Genomic DNA, 7,081 nt, shown 5'->3' with positions numbered 1-7,081 from the left:
TTAGTGAAATATAATAAAATAAAAAAATGTAACTAATCGTTTAACTGATACAAGTTTATTTTACACAAAAATTAGCATGCAGTTTGTTAATTTCTTATTGGTTATAAAATAAAATGAGTATTATATTTTTGCCGAACTTTATAATTATATCTTTAACTGATAATTTTTGGCTTCATAAAAAAAATCTTGTGTTTAAATATGCTTCAATAATCCATTTACATAACTGATAACGATGATTATCAGAAAAATTTTAAAGTAAAACATGATCGTTCATTTCTTTATTATCAAACATTAGTCCTATTTTTCGACATATTTCATTTGTAACAGTAGTTTTTATATTTTTGTTCAGTAATTCATGAGAACGTTGTCTAATTATTTTTTTGAAGTCTTACAAATACTAATAACATCTTTCGATGGTATTTTAAATGGTCCTCTATTTTTGATAAGAAATAAAAAGAGGCATAGATTTACTTGATTCATCCGAAATTAATTGATTTTTGCAAACAGGACAGAATATTATTTTATAGACTCTGTGTGAGACATAACCCGCTATATATAGAACAATATTTTCAACAAATGGAGATAAATCCCAGCAATAACGAATATAATCGTGATCCGAAATATCAGGGATTTTCAGTGTTTTGAAGCAAATCTGCATGTCCAATTTGGTCGTAACAATTTCTTGTGTTTGATGATACGTGTAAAAATGTCTACATTGTCAAAGGCGCAATTACCATTTTCGAATTGTTTCAATTCATGCCTTACTAACAAACGCTTATACGCATTTTTTAAATTGTAAAACATTAGGATTATTATTGAAACCTCCACGACTTCTGATAGCGCTAAAAAAATGTTTCAATGTAATCTTGAGACAGCTTATATGTCAATAAATAAGTCATTCCTTCTTTTTTAATTGATCATAAAGAGGAAATATATTCCTTAGAGCTATAATCATCCCAATAAATCCAGTTTTCGTTTAGTATAAATTAAAGGTGTTCCCTTGTCATTACATAAATTAATAATATAATTTTCAAATTTTAAAGCATGGTCTTTCATTTTCAGATAAGTTTCATCATTCAAAGGGGTATTGAATTTACCCTTAAAAATTTATTTTACAATTTAACATATCACCAATATTGTTAAAATTTAAGCAAAAATAAAGCTGTTTCAGAACTACCTTCGAAGTCCTTTTTGGATTTCTGGATCATCAATTATTTGTAAAAACTTTAAAGCTTTTGACACACTTTCGCTAAGTGTTTGTATGGCTAATTTTACGTTCATTTTATTATTTTGATAATTAACGTGTTTTTGGTTAACTTATTAGCTACTCTCAAGCCTTCTTTGCATTGTAGGTCATACAATTTCTCAATGTATAACCACAAAATAGATTTATTATCAACGAATTTGATTATTTTGTGATCTCCAAAAGTATTTCGTATTAGTTTAATCATCTGACACAAATCATAAAATATATAACATTTTTGAGACGTCGCCGGATTAGTAAAGTAAGGCTTAAAATTGGGTCCGAAGTTCAAATTAGCACCTAAAGAATTGCACATGCTTATATTTGAAGCTGCTCCGTTAAATATTAATGAATAAACTTTGCAATTAGATTTGTGTAGTATCTCAAATGCCAATCTCAAGATACTTGCCCGCTCTTCACTATTCAATGATCTAACCAAAAAATAACCAATTGGGATTTTCCAATTTTCGTTCATCGAAACTGCCATTAAAACTAATGCATTTTTTGCTGTAATAGGGTTGTCATTATCAGAGTAAGCAGAATCTGAATTTTGTACTGTCCCGAAGCTTATGCCTCCATGAAATTCTTTTTTATCATAAATTATTTCTTCTTTTATTGACATTTCATCCAGAACCAAATTAACTATACCGCTCTTCTCTGCACATCGCAATTCAATAGCTTTAAAAGATTCATCTGTAAACCCAGGAGATCCATCCACTACTCTGTACCAAGATTTTATAGTTGATACAGATGGTAAATTGTTATTGAACTTTTCTCGAACGTATCTGTAAGCCTTAGGCGAATAAAAATGTAAAGATAATGCAAAAGAACGGACTTGCGGTGTGTATCCTCTTCCATCTTTAACCTTCATATTTGCAATATTTGTTAAATCTTCTGGCATCATACTCTACATAGAAAAAAATATTATGAAGAAAATTATCGATCTAAAAATTTGACATTTTTTTTTTTTCATTTCGCCATCTTTCCATTTAAAATAAAACAAACTTAATTTGTAAATATTGATAAGCGAAATATTTAATATTAGTTAAAATTTTTATACCGAAATCCGCTGAGAAAAGAAAAATAAAGTAAATATGTACAATTGCTACAAATATTTGATGATAAATACCTTATCATAAACATCAATAAACTAAATTATTAGTTAAATTCATTGATCCATAACATTTTGTTATTAAAATATTTACAATTTTATAAATTATACAATTTATATTAGTTAGAATATACTATACCATTAGAGCATCACCACTCTCCATCAGTTAACATACGGTTTTCCTTTCTTGCAAAGATGAAATTTTTTCTCGAGGTTCCTCGTTTGCCTCTGTAGCTGCTTTTATTTTATCCGATTTTTTTTTTATCCAGTCTCTTTTATTAAAGAAAGGGGTTCTTTACTCCTTTTAGGCGTCGCAAAATCTGATATTGAAATTTCACTAACATGACGAGGCTCGTAAAATTTACGCTTTTCGAAATTGATTTGGGAATCAATTTCATGTGGAACTTTAAATAAGAATAAAACAGTATTAATTAGAAAAATATTAACAATAAAATATATTATTTATTCTCACCAGTATTTTCGTCTTCGCTGATAGGATTTGATTTTGCATTTTCTATAAATTCATTTAAATCAGATTGGTTACAAGAGGCTCCTGGAATTAAAATATTTAACAATATTAAAAAATTAAATTTTTCCATTAAACTTACCAAAATTAATGCTACTATTATTTGAGGTTTGACATTCAGTATTGTCTACTTCAAAACATTTTTTTGGACCTACAAATAGTAGAAATAATATATAAATATTTTTTTTGTTACTATCCTTCTATGTTTATACATAAATCTTATTATTTTACTTTTTTGCAAAGTATTGAGTACATTATATTGGTTGACAATATTATTCTCAGAAAAACATGATGACGATTGATTGCTGACTCCATTCTCATCAAATACTTCCGATAGCGGCGTGTTTGGTGGTAATTTACTAGTTTTATCAATACTGTGTGGATTTGTTAAATAAAGTGTAGGAACTGCATTACGTTTTATAGAAGATTTAACAACTCCAAAAATTTTTGATTGACAAATACCATCAGCTTTGAAATGTCTGGAACATATGCAAGTTCTTTTTACATCATCATTTTCAGTTAATCCACAAGCATTTAGCTACTTCAAACGTATCTCCAAATTTTTCGGAAATCTAAAATTGATCAAATTTAAATATTCTTAATAACATAATAAAGGATTTCATCTAAAAAATTAAAAATAATTTGCACTTACTGATGCAAAGAAATATTGTCAGCTCTCGACGCTTTTCTATCACATAAATAACACAACTTCACCATTTTTCAATAACTGATTGTTGGAAAAAGAATATTATTTAAATAAAAACAAAAGTTTTTTAAAATTTATAATTGTTTTTCTGAATTACAATAATAAATATATTTGTAAACAGAATCATAACCACAAAATTATTCCCCTCATTCTTCCCCTCTATTAATATCATGGGGAATTCTCAAGCATGCGCAACGTGAACCAGGTATCTGGGACGAGAGAGAAAATAGTATATGTCGGCACCTTAATAGTGGGACATTCCTTCCCATTTAATTATTACTGTACTAGAAATGATATTCGCGCGCAAGCGCGCATACAAAGTAATGCTTTAGTAATAACTCCGAGACTCGTAATAAAATCTTTTGTGCATTCACCTGTTTGATATTTACTAAAATAATGGATACTCCGAAAAGTTATTCCCAAAAATAATCCTCTCAAAAAAAATATATGAAAGTATTGAAATTAGTTATAAGTCGAAATTCGCAAAAACCGGGCCACGATTTATTATTGGTTAAAATTAAGGCGCGCGCATAGCGCACTGTTTAAATTTCTAGTAAGTATTTAAATAGGATTATCATTTTCGTAAACGTCTAGTAACACGAATCCTAGGTACACTCATTATACTACTATCAGGAATGTTACGTGCAGATGAAATAATAGAAAACATGTCTATACATATTTCATATATTAGAGAATCACTTATTATAAGTTCAGTAATACTGGGGATAATGTAACTTCTCAAAAGCTCGATCAAGGTGTGAAAAGATATCCCATTAAATATGCACGTAAAACTCGAGCTGTTTCCTTAAATTTTCACAGCTCAGCAGAATTTCATAACATTATTTCGATCAAAGATGGGTTATTTCACTTAGAATTGAATGCTTCACAAAACTGCCCATCGTGGCGTAATCGTAACTCTCACTGGCGAGGGGTATGGACCACCAAATCAATTTTTCATAAAATTTACGTTTTCTGTCCTTTTTTCGTCACTGAGAAGAGCTACGAAAAACATTTGAATAACTAACTTGTAGTAAATTTGATTTTCTACAAAAAAGATTCCGAGCACTAAATTGCTAACATCAATATTTCAGGAGATAGTGACATCTTAAATTTTTGTAGTTTTAGAATTTTTATCTACGACCACTTCCAAAAAAAACTGTTGTTCTTTCATTATCTATTATGACGTCTTTAACAAATTACTTCTTTTAAAAAATTAGGAGAATTACAGAAAATGCGGGGTATTTTATTTGTCAAATTGTCACTTTCGAACTTTTGAACTCGATCCTTTTTGATTCGGCTGAAAAATTTTTGTCCTTTCCTACACTACCAAAAACTATTTTTAGGATTTTAAAATTTTTACCAAATTTTTACCAAATTTTTTTTTCAAATGTATTTTGAAAAAAAAAAAATACCAAAAATTTTCAAAGGTCAACTTTCACCGAAGCTATAGACTTAAAAAATTTAATAAAAAACGTTCCATCAATAATCTGCTATTTTTTAATATGAAAAAGCGTGCAAATGAACCTAGACTTATTTCTTTTCTTTGAGTCTTTGTTTCTCATTACCCTTAACGAAAAAGCAATATGGCAAAATTTGACGAACCGTTCTTTTTATTTCTTTTTCTTACTTTTTTATAATCAATGACAATTTTTTGACAAAAACCACTTTTTAATCATTATTAAAAGGATAAATGATTTATTATTCATCTTTTTACAATTTTAGGGGCCCACTTGCCCCTAAAATTTTGAGTCCCTAAATTTCAGGGGGCCTACTTTGCCCCCCCCCTTTCCCCTACTTGATAATATATCTGTCCCTGAATCTTGAAACAATATGACTAACGTCTATGAGAAGAAAGATTTGCTAAGTTAGCATGTAAAGAAGCAAAAGAGAATAAACTATTAAAATTTCTAATGCGATCAAAAAAATTTTGTGATTTTTCATGAATTCCCGAAAATCAAGATTTTATTAAAGCTGGAGGATCTGTTTGATTCAAATCTACTTCGCCATGACGGCAACAATCATTAAAATAATTATATTTATTAGCGACTTTTTTAGCAACAAAATGTTTTGCATTACAATGTCAACATTTAACAATCATATCACCAATGATGTAATGCTCTTGAATTTCATCGTTATTGTTTGCTACTGTTAAGTTATTTTCATTCGGTTGTCTTAAAGGCTGATTTTGATTTGGATTGTTATTAGGAAACTCTGTTTGATGAAGTTAGTCGTTTGGTTTACTATTATTATGATTAGATTGACAATATTGAGATGTCGTTGATTCATACGAAGATGGAGAATGATATGATTATCTTCAGAATATTGATATTCTGATTTTGTCGAAAACGATGTAGGGATTGACGTAGAAAAACCGTCATGTACAGTAGAGCAATAATCATGATTGGATCTCACATTGTGTTGTTTGTTAGATGTTATTGTAGAGACTGCTTCAGGTATAAATGACTTTAATGGGGAAGTATTGTGATGCATAGGGTTGGAAATCAGATTGTTATTTTCTGGGTATCTAAACAATGATATATCACCCGGCGTAGACGGAAGATTTACAAAATTGTTCATAATATCATATAAAGCAGAATCTGAGAGACAGTTAGCATTGCCAGAAGGTGTTATAGTAACATTTTCCGAATTACTATTTATAATATGATATCTGTCGAAATTATTTGAAGATGATCTAATATGAGAGGATTGATTGGGTGGTTTTTTTCTTTAACAATTTGTGGATTACGTTATCTTTTCATTTTTTTCGCATCGTATTCGTTTAATGTCTTCTTCTTTCCTCTATTGTTCGTATAATTTTACGCCGTTCCATATTTACACAACAGTTGGTTGCTAACGATAATAAGAAATTTATTTTCAACTTTCAATTAATAAAATAAAATAGTATTTTTATATCATTTATGTTACTTTAATAAATGAAAAAATATGTGATAATAATAAATATTTAAGATGATAAAAAAATTCCATCAATCAACAATAAACTAATATGGGTCATTCTATGTCAAATCGACCAATAGTTGGAATCGACCCCTTTCGTTTTGGATAAATTTTGATCAGAAATTTTCTTTTTATCATATAACGAAGTTCTGCCAAAGGAAAAAAAATATAGAAATTTTTTGCAAAAGATATCAAATTCAAAATTTAGCGATTTTTCCAGTTTTTCAATTTTGTTTTGTAATATCTCGAACGCCATTATAGATACAGGAATGAGCTTTCGTTGGTTTGAAAGGAAATACTTGGGGCTATTGAAAAAAAAAATATTTTAGGGAAAAATTTCGAAAAATGCCAAATTTGTCAAATTTTGAATTTTTGAAAATCGTCAAAAATGACAACCACCATTAAAATTTTTAACTCAATTTTTTTTGTATAATACCTTGCACTGATCTTAAAAGATCCTGAAATTTTTGGAGAGGTGTTTTTTTCAAAAATATGAATTTTAGAATTTAAAAAAAATTTTTTTTTGTTTTTTGCAACTTT

General features: G+C 28.5%; 1 long non-coding RNA gene across 1 annotated transcript; it reads right to left on the bottom strand.

Annotated features, from left to right (window-relative positions):
• Positions 1-2,705: 2,705 nt before the first annotated feature.
• Positions 2,706-3,865, bottom strand: LOC123273070. Its single transcript, XR_006511236.1, has 5 exons — positions 3,533-3,865; positions 3,112-3,452; positions 2,963-3,031; positions 2,827-2,907; positions 2,706-2,758 (listed from the first exon to the last, which is right to left on the bottom strand). It is a non-coding gene; the product is annotated as an uncharacterized LOC123273070 (long non-coding RNA).
• Between the last annotated feature and the right edge of the window lie 3,216 nt (positions 3,866-7,081).

Source organism: Cotesia glomerata, linkage group LG10 (genome assembly GCF_020080835.1).
Source record: "Cotesia glomerata isolate CgM1 linkage group LG10, MPM_Cglom_v2.3, whole genome shotgun sequence".
In the NCBI taxonomy this organism is placed as follows: Eukaryota; Metazoa; Arthropoda; class Insecta; order Hymenoptera; family Braconidae; genus Cotesia; species Cotesia glomerata.
This window is presented reverse-complemented; position numbering and strand designations above follow the sequence as displayed.